The sequence below is a fragment of the Protopterus annectens genome, chromosome 1.part1 (assembly GCF_019279795.1).
Source record: "Protopterus annectens isolate FY-2018-M chromosome 1.part1, PAN1.0, whole genome shotgun sequence".
Lineage (NCBI taxonomy): Eukaryota > Metazoa > Chordata > Ceratodontiformes > Protopteridae > Protopterus > Protopterus annectens.
This window is the reverse complement of record NC_056726.1, coordinates 1,498,719,430-1,498,734,888: the sequence shown is the minus strand read 5'-3', so window position 1 is coordinate 1,498,734,888 and position 15,459 is coordinate 1,498,719,430. Positions and strand designations below refer to the sequence as shown.

General features: G+C 41.9%; 1 pseudogene; it reads left to right on the top strand.

Moving 5' to 3' along the window:
- The window catches only part of LOC122816429, a 29,412-nt pseudogene that overhangs the window by 4,448 nt on the left and 9,505 nt on the right, over positions 1–15,459 (top strand).

The following is a 15,459-nucleotide window of genomic DNA, read 5'->3' as shown; positions in this document are numbered from 1 at the left end:
TGTAGTACAGTTGTCTCGCTTGTATCATATTTCTTGCTCACCATACATTAACAGGTGCCTTTGTTAACGTCAATGTATTGTCTGTCTATACTCTCTCACACTTGCACAGTCAGTGTGTTGTACTGTTAATTCTGCATAGGTGGTCATGACTGCAGGGTCCTTCTTTGTCCTTTTGCTACAATACATAGCAGTAGGGAAAGTACACCACACTTTCTATGGGCTTCACTGTAACCCAGCACATCACATGCATTGCATTCCCAGATACTCATAGTTAAAATCCATGATCTTCCTGCCCCTCTGGACCCCTATCATAATGGAAGCATGTCCAGTAGTACATCCAGTCAGCCATATTACAGCTATATACTTGACAAATGTGTTCTAGTTCTAGAGCTGCTTCAATGTCTGACAGATACAAACCTGATATTAATGTGAATTAGTTGTTTATCTCTCCTTCTCTTTATTGTAATCGATTTTATATGCATATATTTGATGTTTATTCTTTTATTTCTCTCTATGTATCTGACTGAGGTGCAGCTGTGGCCACCACACTATTATCCTGCCTTGGCTCCATTTGCAAAATCTCCATTTGACTCCAAGCCCATGTTTCTGCAGGGTGCCACACCTTGTTCAGTGGGTACAGATCTTTCCTGCCCTGCCCCCCTTTTAAAGGTCTCCATTTGTCTCCAAACCAAAGTATCTGCAGGTATTGACAAACATTATTCAGTGGTTACTGATCTTTCCTGCTTTGGCTTCCTTTTCAAAGTCTCCATTTGTCTCCAAGCCCATGTTTCTTCAGAGTGACACACCTTATTCAGTGGGTACTGATCTTTCCTGCCTTGGCTCCCTTTTCAAGGTCTACATTTGTCTCAAAGCCCATGTTTCTGCAGGGTGACACACCTTTTTCAGTGGGTACTGATGTGTCCTGCCTTGGCTCCTTTTTTAAGGTCTCCATTTGTCTCCAAGCCCATGTTTCTGCAGGGTGACACACCTTATTCAGTGGGTACTGATCTTTATTGCCTTGGCTTCCTTTTCAAGGTCTCTATTTGTCTCCAAGCCCATGTTTCTACAGGGTGACACACCTTATTTAGTATGTACTGATCTTTCCTGCCTTGGCTTCCTTTTCAAGGTATCCATTTGTCTCCAAGCCCATGTTTCCTCAGTGTGACACACATTATTCAATGGGTAATGATCTTTCCTGCCTGGGCTCCCTTTTCAAGGTCTCCATTTTTCTCCAAGCACATGTTTCTGCAGGGTGACACACCTTATTCAGTGGGTACTGATCTTTCCTGCCTTGGCTCCCTTTTTAAGGTCTCTATTTGTCTCCAAGCCCATAATTCTGCCGGGTGACACACCTTATTCAGTGGGTACTGATCTTTCCTGCCATGGCTCCCTTTTCAATGTCTCCATTTGTCTCCAAGCCAATGTTTGTGCAGGTTGACAAACTTCATTCAGTGGGTACTGATCTTACCTGCCTTGGCTCCTTTGTTAAGGTTTCTATTTGTCTCCAAGCGTAGGTTTCTGCAGGGTGACACACCTTGTTCAGTGGGTACTGATCTTTCCTGCCTTGTCTCCCCTTTCAAGGTCTCCATTTGTCTCCAAGCCCAGGATTCTGCAAGGTGACACACCTTATTTACTGGGACTGATGTTTCCTGCCTTGGCTCCCTTTTCAAGGTCTCCATTTGTCTCCAAACTCATGTTTCTGCAGGGTGACACACCTTATTCAGTGGGTACTGATCTCTCCTGCCTTGGCTCCCTTCAAAAGGTCTCCATTGGTCTCCAAGCCCAAGTTTCTGTGGGATGATACACCTTATTCAGTGGGTACTGATCTTTACTGCCTTGGCTCCCTTTTCAAGTCATGCATTTGTCTCCAAGCCCATGTTTCTGCATGGTGACACCTTATTCAATGGGTACTGATCTTTCCTACATTGGCTCCCTTTTCAAGGTCTCCATTTGTCTACAAGCCCATGTTTCTGCAGGACGCTATAGCTCATTCAGTGGGTTCTGATCTTTCCTGCCTTGGAACCCTTTTCAAGGTCTCCATTTGTCTCCAAGCCCGTGTTTTTGCAGGGTGACACACCTTATTCAGTGGGTACTGATCTTTCCTGCATTGGCCGCCTTTTCAAGGTCTCCATTTGTCTCCAAGCCCATGTTTCTGCAGGGGCGACACACCTTTTTCAGTGGGTACTGATCTTTCCTGCCTTGGCTCCCTTTCCAAGGTCTCTATTTGTCTCCATGCTCATGTTTCTTCAGGGTGACACACCTTATTCAGTAGGTACTGATCTTTCCTGCCTTGGCTCCCTTTTCAAGGACTCCATTTGTCTCCAAGCCCATGTTTCTGCAGGGTGACAAACCTTATTCAGTGCAAACTGATCTTTCCTGCCATTTCTCCATTTTCAATGTCTCCATTTGTCTCGAAGCCCATGTTTCTGCAGGGTGACACACCATAATCAGTGGGTCCTGATCTTTCCTGCCTTTGCTCCCTTTCCATGGTCTCCATTTGTCTCCAAGCTTATGTTTCTGCAGGGTGACACTCCTTATTCAGTGGGTACTGATATTCCTGCCTTGGCTTCCTTTTCAAGGTCTCCATTTGTCTCCAAGCCCATGTTTCTGCAGTGTGACACACATTATTCAATGGGTAATGATCTTTCCTGCCTGGGCTCTCTTTTCAAGGTCTCCATTTTTCTCCAAGCACATGTTTCTGCCACTGTTTCATGGTTACTGTAATGTAATTAATCAGTGTAGGGTATATCTTATACATTTTTAAGCACTCTTTTATCCAAGAATGTGGGATACTATCAAATGCTTCTTTGTAGTCAATCCATGCCATACTTAGGTTCTTTCCCTTCTTACAATTCTCCACTATAAGTTTGTTTAACAACCAAATGGTCCTTTATTCCATATGACTTTCTTTTATTGCCATTTTGTTCTACTGCCATAATTGAGTTTTCTTCTAAATGACTATAAAGTCTGTCAGCCTCAATCCCATGCATAGTTTGTATGTTGTTGGAAGACAAGTTATTGGTCTATAATTTTTAGGGTAGCTTGCAGGTTCACTCTTAAGTAAGAGCATTGTTTTTCCTTTTGTTAACCAGTGTGCTGCGTGTTCGGGGTGCATATATAAATAGTTCTTACTCATGGCTAAATCATTGTGCAAAAAAGTTAATACTTTAAGCCAAAAGTTAGGCATTGCATCTGGGCCTGGGGTTTTCCAGTTAGAGGCTTTTCTCAACTTTATTTCAATCTCTCTAGTTGTTATTTCATCCCATTTCATGTCCTGTACCTTTAAACTTCTAATTCTTTCTTTTACTTCTTCCTTCCAATTAGCACCTTTGTTATGTTCCACAGGATTGTCATAGATACTTCTCCAAAATGTATCTACTTCCTCTTTTTTTGGCGGTCTGTCTATTCCTTTTACCTTATTTCCCAGTTCTCTGTTAAACTTTTTTGGGTCATCAATAATTTGTTTATTTTGTGTTTTTCCCTTAGATTTATCTTCATATTTTCTAAGTCTTTCCACCTGTTTTGTAATTTTTAGTTTGTTATCTCCAATAGTGCGTAATAGATCCTGGTCGGTTCTAATACCATGCATTGCTTTTATCATATCTATCTTTCTTAATATTTTTGTTGGTCTGTTCCCTTTTCTATAATCTTCTAACAATGACACTTCTTCTCTTAGCTGCTTTATAGTTTTCTCTGTTCGATATTTCCATGATGGTATTTGCTTTCGCCCCCTCCTTTCCCTCGCTACCCTGTGTTCCTGTGGTAGAACTTTTATCAGTTATTAATTTAGCTGCACAGTAATATATTCTGTTTACTTCTCTTATATCGCATGGGTCTCTATGGGCAGTCCTAATTACTGTGTGTATTTGTTTTATCAAGCTTCTGACTTTTGGTGTTTTATTAAACTTCTGCAGTCTATTTCTCTCATTGATCTTGATATATCTGTCTTTGTCTACTAAATCAAGTAACTCTTCTCTTAAGTCCTTTTCTTCCATACTGAGGGCACATCCCTTTTTATCCATTTCCTGTGGGCATTCTATAGAAAGTTCTATAACATCTTCCTGTGGCACCTTCTCTTCAGTTTCATCCTGTGTCATCTGTTGTTCTGTCATATGGGAACTCACTGGCCTTTCACTCCTCAAAATTGACTGCATCATATTCCACAGTTTCCTGTTTCTTTCCTTGCTGTCTAGCTTCAAGTGAACGTTTATACTGGTTTCCTGTGGAAGGCTCCAAAATATCTTGATATGGCACCTGACCAGTTACTTCCTGTTCCACTGGTTTCCCCTTAATTTGGATATCCATTGCCCTATCCTGTTGTGATGCTTTCTGCATTTGATTTTCTGCACTGAATCCTTCTCTTTACAGCTGTTCCATTACTTCACTTTCTATTTCTTTGACTTCTCCATTACTCATCTCTTTTTCTACTTTTCCTCTTAGTCTTCTTATTTTTTGTATTGTAAAGTTTTCCATATCCAGATTCCTTTGCCTGTATTTTTCTTCAAATATCTTTGGTGCTGCTCTTTTTGTATTAATTAATTTTGCTTTCTCCTTTGTATAAATATTACACCATATTAATTCTCTTTTCCTTTCCAAGGTCTCCATTTGTCTCCAAGCCCATGTTTCTGCAGGGTGACACACCTTATTCAGTGGGTACTTATCTTTATTGCCTTGGCTTCCTTTCCAAGGTCTTCATTTGTCTCCAAGCCCATGTTTCTAAAGGGTGACACACCTTATTTAGTGGGTATTGATCTTTCCTGCCTTGGCTTCCTTTTAAATTTCTCCATTTGTCTCCAAGCCCAATGTTTCTGCAGGGTGACATAGCTCATTTAGTGGGTACTGATCTTTCCTGCCTTGGATCCCTTTTCAAGGTCTCCGTTTGTCTCCAAGGCCATGTTTCTGCAGGGGTGACACACCTTATTCAGTGTGTACTGATCTTTCCTGCCATTGCTCCCTTTTCAGGGTCTCCATTTGTCTACAAGTCCATGTTTCTGCAGGACGATATAGCTCATTCAGTGGGTACTGATCTTTCCTGCCTTGGAACCCTTTTCAAGGTCTCCATTTATCCCCAAGCCCATCTTTCTGCAGGGTGATACACCTTATTCAGTGGATACTGATCTTTCCTACATTGGCCTCCTTTTCAAGGTCTCCATTTGTCTCCAAGACCAATGTTTCTGCAGGGTGACATATCTCATTTAGTGGGTACTGATCTTTCCTGCCTTGGATCCCTTTCCAAGGTCTCCATTTGTCTCCATGCTCATGTTTCTGCAGGGTGACACACCTTATTCAGTGGGTCCTGATCTTTCCTGCCATTGCTCCCTTTCCATGGTCTCCATTTGTCTCCAAGCTTATGTTTCTGCAGGGTGACACACCTTATTCAGTGGGTATTGATCTTCCTGCCTTTGCTTCCTTTTCAAGGTCTCCATTTGTCTCCAAGCCCAAGTTTCTGCAGTGTGACACACATTATTCAGTGAGTAATGATCTTTCCTGCCTGGGCTCCCTTTTCAAGGTCTCCATTTGTCTCCAAGCACATGTTTCTGCAGGGTGACACACCTTATTCAGTGGGTACTGATCTTTCCTGCCTTGGCTCCCTTTTTAAGGTCTCCATTTGTCTCCAAGCCCATAATTCTACAAGGTGACAAACCTTATTCAGTGGGTACTGATCTTTCTTGCCTTGGCTCCCTTTTCAATGTCTCCATTTGTCTCCAAGCCAATGTTTTTGCATGGTGACAAAACTCATTCAGTGGGTACTGATCTTTCCTGCCTTGGCTCCTTTCTTAAGGTTTCTATTTGTCTCCAAGCCTATGTTTCTGCAGGGTGACACACCTTTTTCAGTGGGTACTGATCTTTCCTGCCTTGTCTCCCCTTTCAAGGTCTCCATTTGTCTCCAAGCCCAGGATTCTGCAGGGTGACACACCTTATTCAGTGGATACTGATCTTTCCTGAATGGGCTCCCTTTTCAAGGTCTCCATTTGTCTCCAAACCCATGTTTCTGCAGGGTGACACACCTTATTCAGTGGGTACTGATCTTTCCTGCCTTGGCTCCCTTCAAAAGGACTCCATTTGTCTTCAAGCCCAAGTTTCTGTGGGATGACACACCTTATTCAGTGGGTACTGATCTTTTCTGCCTTGGCTCCGATTTCAAGGTCTCCATTTGTCTCCAAGCCCATGTTTCTGCATGGTGACACCTTATGCAATGGGTACTGATATTTCCTACTCTGGCACCCTTTTCAAGGTCTCCATTTGTCTCCAAGCCCATGTTTCTGCAGGGTGACACACCTTATTCAGTGCATACTGATCTTTCCTGCCATTGCTCCCTTTTCAAGGTCTCCATTTGTCTCCAAGCCCATGTTTCTGCAGGGTGACACACCTTATTCAGTGGGTCCTGATCTTTCCTGTCTTTGCTCCCTTTCCATGGTCTCCATTTGTCTCTAAGCTTATGTTTCTGCAGGGTGACACACCTTATTCAGTGGGTACTGATCTTCCTGCCTTTGCTTCCTTTTCAAGGTCTCCATTTGTCTCCAAGCCCATGTTTCTGCAGTGTGACACATTATTCAGTGGGTAATGATCTTTCCTGCCTTGGCTCCCTTTTCAAGGTCTCCATTTGTCTCCAAACCCATGTTTCTGCAGGGTGACACACCTTATTCAGTGGGTACTGATCTTTCCTGCCTTGGCTCCCGTTTCAACAAATCCACTTGTCTCCAAGCCCATGTTTCTGCAGGGTGACACACCATATTCAGTGGGTACTGATCTTTCCTGCCTTGGCTCCCTTTTCAAGGTCTCCATTTGTCTCCAATCCCATGTTCCTACAGGGTGACACACCTTATTCAGTGGGTACTGATCTTTCCTGTCTTGGTTCCATTTTCAAGGTCTCCATTTGTCTCGAAGCCTATGTTTCTGCAGGGTGACACACCTTATTCAGTGGGTACTGATCTTTCCTGCCTTTGCTCCCTTTTTAAGGTCTCCATTTGTCTCCAAGCCCATAATTCTGCAGGGTGACACACCTTATTCAGTAGGTACTGATCTTTCCTGCCTTGGCTCCCTTTTCATTGTCTCCATTTGTCTCCAAGCCAATGTTTCTGCAGGGTGACAAACCTTATTCTGTGGGTACTGATCTTTTCTGCCTTGGCTCCTTTGTCAAGGTTTCTATTTATCTCCAAGCCCATGTTTCTGTAGGTTGACACACCTTGTTCAGTGGGTACTGATCTTTCCTGCCTTGTCTCCCCTTTCAAGGTCTCTATTTGTCTCCAAGCCCAGGATTCTGCAGGGTGACACACCTTATTCAGTGGGTACTGATCTTTCCTGCCTTGGCTCCCTTTTCAAGGTCTCCATTTGTCTCCAAGCCCATGTTTCTGCATGGTGACACACCTTATTCAATGGGTACTGATCTTTCCTGCCTTGGCTCCCTTTTCAAGGTCTCCATTTGTCTGCAAGTCCATGTTTTTGCAAGGTGACACACCTTATTCAGTGGGCACTGATCTTTACTGCCTGTCTCCCTTTTCAAGGTTTCGATTTGTCTCCAAGCCCATGTTTTTGCAGGGTGACACACCTTATTCAGCACGTACTGAACTTTATTGCCTTGGATCCCTTTTCAAGGTCTCCATTTGTCTCCAAGCCCATGTTTCTACAGGGTGACACACATTATTTAGTGGGTACTGATCTTTCCTGCCTTGGATCCCTTTTAAAGTTCTCCATTTGTCTCCAAGCCCAATGTTTCTGCAGGGTGACATAGCTCATTTAGTGGGTACTGATCTTTCCTGCCTTGGATCCCTTTTCAAGGTCTGCATTTGTCTCCAAGGCCATGTTTCTGCAGGGGTGACACACCTTATTCAGTGGGTTCTGATCATTCCTGCCTTGGCTCCTTTTCCAAGGTCTCCATTTGTCTACAAGCCCATGTTTCTGCAGGACGACATAGCTCATTCAGTGGGTACTGATCTTTCCTGCCTTGGAACCCTTTTCAAGGTCTCCATTTGTCTCCAACCCCATGTTTCTGCAGGGTGACTCACCTTATTCAGTGGGTACTGAACTTTCCTGCCTTGGCCCCCTTTTCAAGGTCTCCATTTCTCACCAAGTGCATGTTTTTGCAGGGGTGACACACTTTTTTCAGTGTTTACTGATCTTTCCTGCCTTGGCTCCCTTTCCAAGGTCTCCTTTTGTCTCCATGCTCATGTTTCTGCAGGGTGACACACCTTATTCAGTGGGTACTAATCTTTTCTGGCTTGGCTCCCTTTTCAAGGTCTCCATTTGTCTCCATGCCCATGTTTCTGCAGGGTGACACACCTTATTCAGTGCGTACTGATCTTTCCTGCCATCGCTCCCTTTTCAAGGTCTCCTTTTGTCTCCATGCCCATGTTTTTGCAAGGTGACACACCTTATTCAGTGGGTCCTGATCTTTCCTGCCTTTGCTCCCTTTCCATGGTCTGTTTTTGTCTCTAAGCTTATGTTTCTGCAGGGTGACACACCTTATTCAGTGGGTACTGATCTTTCCTGCCTTGGCTCCCTTTTCAAGGTCTCCATTTGTCTCCAAGCCCATGTTTCTGCAGGGTGACACACCTTATTCAGTGGGTACTGATCTTCCTGCCTTTGCTCCATTTTCAAGGTCTCCATTTGTCTCCAAGCCCATGTTTCTGCAGGGTGACACAACTAATCCAGTGGGTACTGATCTTTCCTGCCTTGGCTCCTTTTTCAAGGTCTCTCCCTTTTTTGATTTCTCCAAGTCTTTTGGGTTTCTAATACCATGTTGAGAATGGACCCCATTCCTAAGTCAGAGTACGATTAAAGTTCATGAAATTACTATTATTTCACTCTTGGATGTTAGCCAAAAGTGCTCTTTGCAGTATTTGCAATGTGCCCAGCAATGACTCCTTCTGCAATTCATACGGTTTTACATGAATTGGTAACATATCTAAATATGATTGTACATTCTTTTTTATAAGACCATTTGCTCCTACTGCTATTGGAACTGTCTGGGTATCTTTCTTCCGCATGGCTCTCGTTTTTGCCTGCAGATCAAGGTATTTTATGACTTTCTGTCTCTCTGTACTCAAGACACTATAGTCACTAGGTGTGGCAATTTCAAGGATCAATGCTACTTTTGTCTTCTTTTCTTGGATCACTATGTCCGGTTTTCTAACATCTATCTTTTGGACTGTCTGTATTGGGTGATCCCATGTAATGTAAACTTCATCATTTTCTATGATTCTCTGTGGCTGATGTTTCCAATGTTTTTCAGCCACTTTGATACCATAATATTTGCACCATCTCCAGTGTAACAATCTCGCCACATTATTATGCCTTTCAGTATACAGTCCCTCTGCCATTAGAGCATCGCAACCAGCAATAAGGTGTGTAACTGTTTCCAACTCGGTTCCACAAAACCTACATATGTCTGTTTCTCCCACATGTTCAATGGTCTTTATAAACCAGTGTGAATGCAGCCCACTATCTTGTGCTGCCAATATTAACCTTTCATTTCTTGATGTAAATTCACCTCTCCTTAACCATTCCTGTGTTCATTCTTTATCAACATGAGTCTCTTCCAGAAGTTTTTTTATACTTGCAACTATATTTATGTTTCTTCCATTTGTCTTGCCTTCTCATCTGATCCCTCACCTTATATTCTTTCTTTTTTTTTAGCACATTTAGTTGCTGCCTATTTTTTTCCACTTTTGGTTTGATTTCCATTCCTGCTTGATGTCGATATGCTTCTGCTAAATTAAGCAGAGATGTCATCTTAGATTTATTCTCCTCATGTTTCAAAACTTTCACCACATTTGGATCTTGATAGGTCAATAGATATGTGTGGAGTCCCACGATTGCAGATCTATACATGTAATCAGTTTCAAGGAGGCCCATACCTCCTTCAGAATGGGGGATATATAATCTTGGTATACACTGATTTTTATAAATCATTTGGTGAGCATGAAGCATCCTTCTTCTTTTGATAGCCAATCTATCCAACACTTTTTGGGGCCAGTCAATCACTCCAAAACTATAAGTTAGGACAGGAAGAGCAAATTGATTTATAGCTTGGATCTTGTTCCTAGGTGTCAATGCTGTTTTCAGGATTAATTTAAGTCTTCTAAAGTACTCCTTACTAAGCATTATTCACATTTGTTCATGTTTTATTGCTGATCCTTCATCAGTTACCAAGTATTTGTAGACTCCCTCTTGCTCAAGTTCTTTTATATCACATTCTTGTCCCAAACTGATGTTTTTCTGGTGCTGCAATTTTCCTTTTTTAAAGGGTTGCTTTTGCACATTTATCAAGACCAAATGAAATTCCGATATCATCTGAAAAAGTTTTGACAACCTGCAGCTGTGCTTTCAGTTCCTCATCTGATGAGCTATACAATTCTAAATCATCAACAAAGAGAAGATGAGAAGTCATTAGACTTTGTTGTTTTCTAGAAGTCAAATTGTAGTGATGGCCTAAGCTGGTAAGTAAACAGCTTAATGAGTTAATGGCAAGGCAGAATAACAAGAGTGACAGAGATACAGAGATACACCCTGGAATATCCCCCTTTGAATTTTTATCCCTGGGATAATACACTGTCCTTTATCATGGCTTAATTGCATAGTGTTCTGCCGGTGTTTCATGGTTACTGTAATGTAATTAATCAGTGTAGGGTATATCTTATACATTTTTAAGCACTCTTTTATCCAAGAATGTGGGATACTATCAAATGCTTCTTTGTTGTCAATCCATGCCATACTTAGGTTCTTCCCCTTCTTACAATTCTCCACTATAAGTTTGTTTAACAACCAAATGGTCCTATGTTCCATATGACTTTCCTTTATTGCCCTTTTGTTCTACTGCCATAATTGAGTTTTCTTCTAAATGACTATATGTCAGCCTCAATTCCCATGCATAGCTTGCATGTTGTGGGAAGACAAGTTATTGGTCTATAATTTTTAGGGTAGCTTGCAGGTTCACTCTTAAGTAAGAGCATTGTTTTTCCTTTTATTAACCAGTGTGGTGTGTGTTTGGGGTGCATATATAAATAGTTCTTACTCATGGCTAAATCATTGGGCAAAAAAGTTAATACTTTAAGCCAAAAGTTAGGCATTGCGTCTGGGCCTGGGGGTTTCCAGTTAGAGGCTTTTCTCAACTTTATTTAAATCTCTCTAGTTGTTATTTAATCCCATTAGATATCCTGTACCTCTAAACTTCTTATTCTTTCTTTTACTTCTTCTATCCATTTAGCATCTTTGTTATATTCCCACAGGATCTTCATAGGTACTTCTCCAAAATGTATCTACTTCCTCTTTTTTTGACGGTCTGTCTATTCCTTTTACCTTATTTCCCAGTTCTCTGTAAAACTTTTTTGGGTCATCAATAATTTGTTTATTTTGTGTTTTTCCCTTATATTTATCTTCATATTTTCTAAGTCTTTCCACCTGTTTTGTAATTTTTAGTTTGTTATCTCCAATAGTGCATAATAGATCCTGGTCGGTTCTAATACCATGCATTGCTTTTTTCACATCTATCTTTCTTAATATTTTTGTTGATCTGTTCCCTTTTCTATAATCTTCTAACAATGACACTTCTCTTAGCTGCTTTATAGTTTTCTCTGTTCGATATTTCCATGATGGTATTTGCTTTTGTCCCCTCCTTTTCCTCGCTACCCTGTGTTCCTGTGGTAGAACTTTTATCAGTTATTAATTTAGCTGCACAGTAATATATTCTGTTTACTTCTCTTATATCGCATGGGTCCCTATGGACAGTCCTAATTACGGTGTGCATTTGTTTTATCAAGCTTCTGACTTTTGGGGTTTTATTAAACTTCTGCAGTGTATTTCTCTCATTGATATTGATATATCTGTCTTTGTCTATTAAATCAAGTAACTCTTCTCTTAAGTCCTTTTCTTCCATACTGAGGGCACATCCCTTTTTTTCCATTTCCTGTGGGCATTCTATAGAAAGTTCTATAACATCTTCCTGTGGCACCTTCTGTTCAGTTTCATCCTGTGTCATCTGTTGTTCTGTCATATGGGAACTCACTGGCCTATCACTCCTCAACATTGACTGCATCAGTTTCCACAGTTTCCTGTTTCTTTCCTTGCTGTCTAGCTTCAAATGAACGTTTATACTGGTTTCCTGTGGAAGGCTCCAAAATATCTTGATATGGCACCTGACCAGTTACTTCCTGTTCCACTGGTTTCCCCTTAATTTGGATATCCATTGCTCTATCCTGTTGTGGTGCTTTCTGCATTTGATTTTCTACACTGAATCCTTCTCTTTACAGCTGTTCCATTACTTCAATTTCTATTTCTTTGACTTCTCCATTACTCATCTCTTTTTCTACTTTTCCTCTTAGTCTTCTTATTTTTTATATTGTAAAGTTTTCCATATCCAGATTCCTTTGCCTATATTTTTCTTCAAATATCTTTGGTGCTGCTCTTTTTGTATTCATTAATTTTGCTTTCTTCTTTGTATAAATATTACTCCATATTAACTCTCTTTTCCTTTCCAAGGTCTCCATTTGTCTCCAAGCACATGTTTCTGCAGGGTGACACACCTTATTCAGTGGGTACTGATCTTTATTGCCTTGGCTTCCTTTTCAAGGTCTCCATTTGTCTCCAAGCCCATGTTTCTACATGGTGACACACCTTATTTAGTGGGTACTGATCTTTCCTGCCTTGGACCCCTTTTAAAGTTCTCTATTTGTCTCCAAGCCCAATGTTTCTGCAGGGTGACATAGCTCATTTAGTGGGTACTGATCTTTCCTGCCTTGGACCCCTTTTCAAGGTCTCCATTTGTCACCGAGGCCATGTTTCTTCAGGTGTGATACACCTTATTCAGTAGGTTCTGATCATTCCTGCTTTGGCTCCCTTTCCAAGGTCTCCATTTGTCTACAAGGCCATGTTTCTGCAGGACGATATAGCTCATTCAGTGGGTACTCATCTTTCCTGCCTTGGAACCCTTTTCAAGGTCTCCATTTGTCTCCAAGCCCATGTTTCTGCAGGGTGACACACCTTATTAAGTGGGAACTGATCTTTCCTGCATTGTCCCCCTTTTCAAGGACTCCATTTGTCTCCAAGCCCATGTTTCTGCAGGGGTGACACACCTTTTTCAGTGGGCACTGATCTTTCCTGCCTTGGATCCCTTTCCTAGGTCTCCATTTGTCTCCATGCTCATGTTTTTTCAGGGTGACACACCTTATTCAGTGGGTACTGATCTTTCCTGCCTTGGCTCCCTTTTCAAGGTCTCCATTTGTCTCGAAGCCCATGTTTCTGCAGGGTGACACACCTTGTTCAGTGGGTCCTGATCTTTCCTGCCTTTGCTTCCTTTCCATGGTCTCCATTTGTCTCTAAGCTTATGTTTTTGCAGGGTGACACACCTTATTCAGTGGGTACTGATCTTCCTGCCTTTGCTTCCTTTTCAAGGTCTCCATTTGTCTCCAAGCCCATGTTTCTGTGGTGTGACACACATTATTCAGTGGGTAATGATCTTTCCTCCCTGGGCTCCCTTTTTAAGGTCTGCATTTGTCTCCAAGCACATGTTTCTGCAGGGTGACACATCTTATTCAGTGGGTACTGATCTTTCCTGCCTTGGCTCCCTTTTTAAGGTCTCCATTTGTCTCCAAGCCCATAATTCTGCAGGGTGACACACCTTATTCAGTGGGTACTGATCTTTCCTCCCTTGGCTCCCTTTTCAATGTCTCCATTTGTCTCCACGCCAATGTTTCTGCAGGGTGACAAACCTCATTCATTGGGTACAGATCTTTCCTGTCTTGGCTCCTTTGTTATGGTTTCTATTTGTCTCCAAGCCTATGTTTCTGCAGGGTGACACACCTTGTTCAGTGGGTACTGATCTTTCCTGCCTTGTCTCCCCTTTCAAGGTCTCCATTTGTCTCCAAGCCCAGGATTCTGCAAGGTTACACACATTATTCAGTGGGTACTGATCTTTCCTGCCTTGGCTCCCTTTCCAAGGTCTCCATTTGTCTCCAAACCCATGTTTCTGCAGGGTGACACACCTTATTCAGTGGGTACTGATCTTTTCTGACTTGGCTCCCTTTAAAAGGTCTCCATTTGTCTCCAAGCCCAAGTTTCTGTGGGATGACACACCTTTGCAGTGGGTACTGATCTTTTCTGCCTTGGCTCCCTTTTCAAGGTCTCCATTTGTCTCCAAGCCCATGTTTCTGCATGGTGACACCTTATTCAATGGGTACTGATATTTCCTGCATTGGCTCCCTTTTCAAGGTCTCCATTTGTCTCCAAGCCCATGTTTCTGCAGGGTGACACACCTTATTCAGTGGGTCCTGATCTTTCCTGCCTTTGCTCCCTTTCCATGGTCTCCATTTGTCTCTAAGCTTATGTTTCTGCAGGGTGGCAAACCTTATTCAGTGGGTACTGATCTTGCCTGCCTGGCCTCCCTTTTCAAGGTCTCCATTTGTCTCCAAGCCCAAGTTTCTGCAGGGTGACACACCTTATTCAGTGGGTACTGATCTTTCCTGCCTTGGCTCCCTTTTCATGGTCTCCATTTGTCTCCAAGCCCATGTTTCGGCAGGATGTCACACCTTATTCAGTGGGTACTGATCTTAATGCCTTGGCTCCCTTTTCAAGGTCTCCATTTTTCTTCAAGCCCCTGTTTCTGAATGGTGTCACACCTTATTCAGTGGGTACTGATCTTTCCTGCCTTGGTTCCTTTTTCAAGGTCTCTCCCTTTTTTGATTTCTCCAAGTCTTTTGGGTTTCTAATACCATGTTGAGAATGGACCCCATTCCTAAGTCAGAGTACAATTAAAGTTCATGAAATTACTATTATTTCACTCTTTGATGTTAGCCAAAAGTGCTCTTTGCAGTATCTGCAATGTGCCCAGCAATGACTCCTTCTGCAATTCATACGGTGTTACATGAATTGGTAACATATCTAAATATGATTGTAAATTCTTTTTTATAAGACCAGTTGCTCCTACTGCTTTTGGAACTGTCTGTGTATCTTTCTTCCACATGGCTCTCGTTTTTGCCTACAGATCAAGGTATTTTATGACTTTCTGTCTCTCTATATTCAAGACACTATAGTCATTAGGCGTGGCAATTTCAATGATCAATGCTACTTTTGTCTTCTTTTCTTGGATCACTATGTCCGGTTTTCTAGCATCTATCTTTTGGACTGTTTGTATTGGGTGATCCCATGTAATGTAAACTTCATCATTTTCTATGATTCTCTGTGGCTGATGTTTCCAATGTTTTTCAGCCACTTTGATACCATAATGTTTGCACAATCTCCAGTGTAACAATCTCGCCACATTATTATGCCTTTCAGAATACAGTCCCTCTGCCATTAGAGCATTGCAACCAGCAATAAGGTGGGTAACTGTTTCCAACTCGGTTCCACAAAACCTACATATGTCTGTTTCTCCCACATGTTCAATGGACTTTATAAACCAGTGTGTACGCAGCCCACTATCTTGTGCTGCCAATATTAACCTTTCATTTCTTGATGTAAATTCAC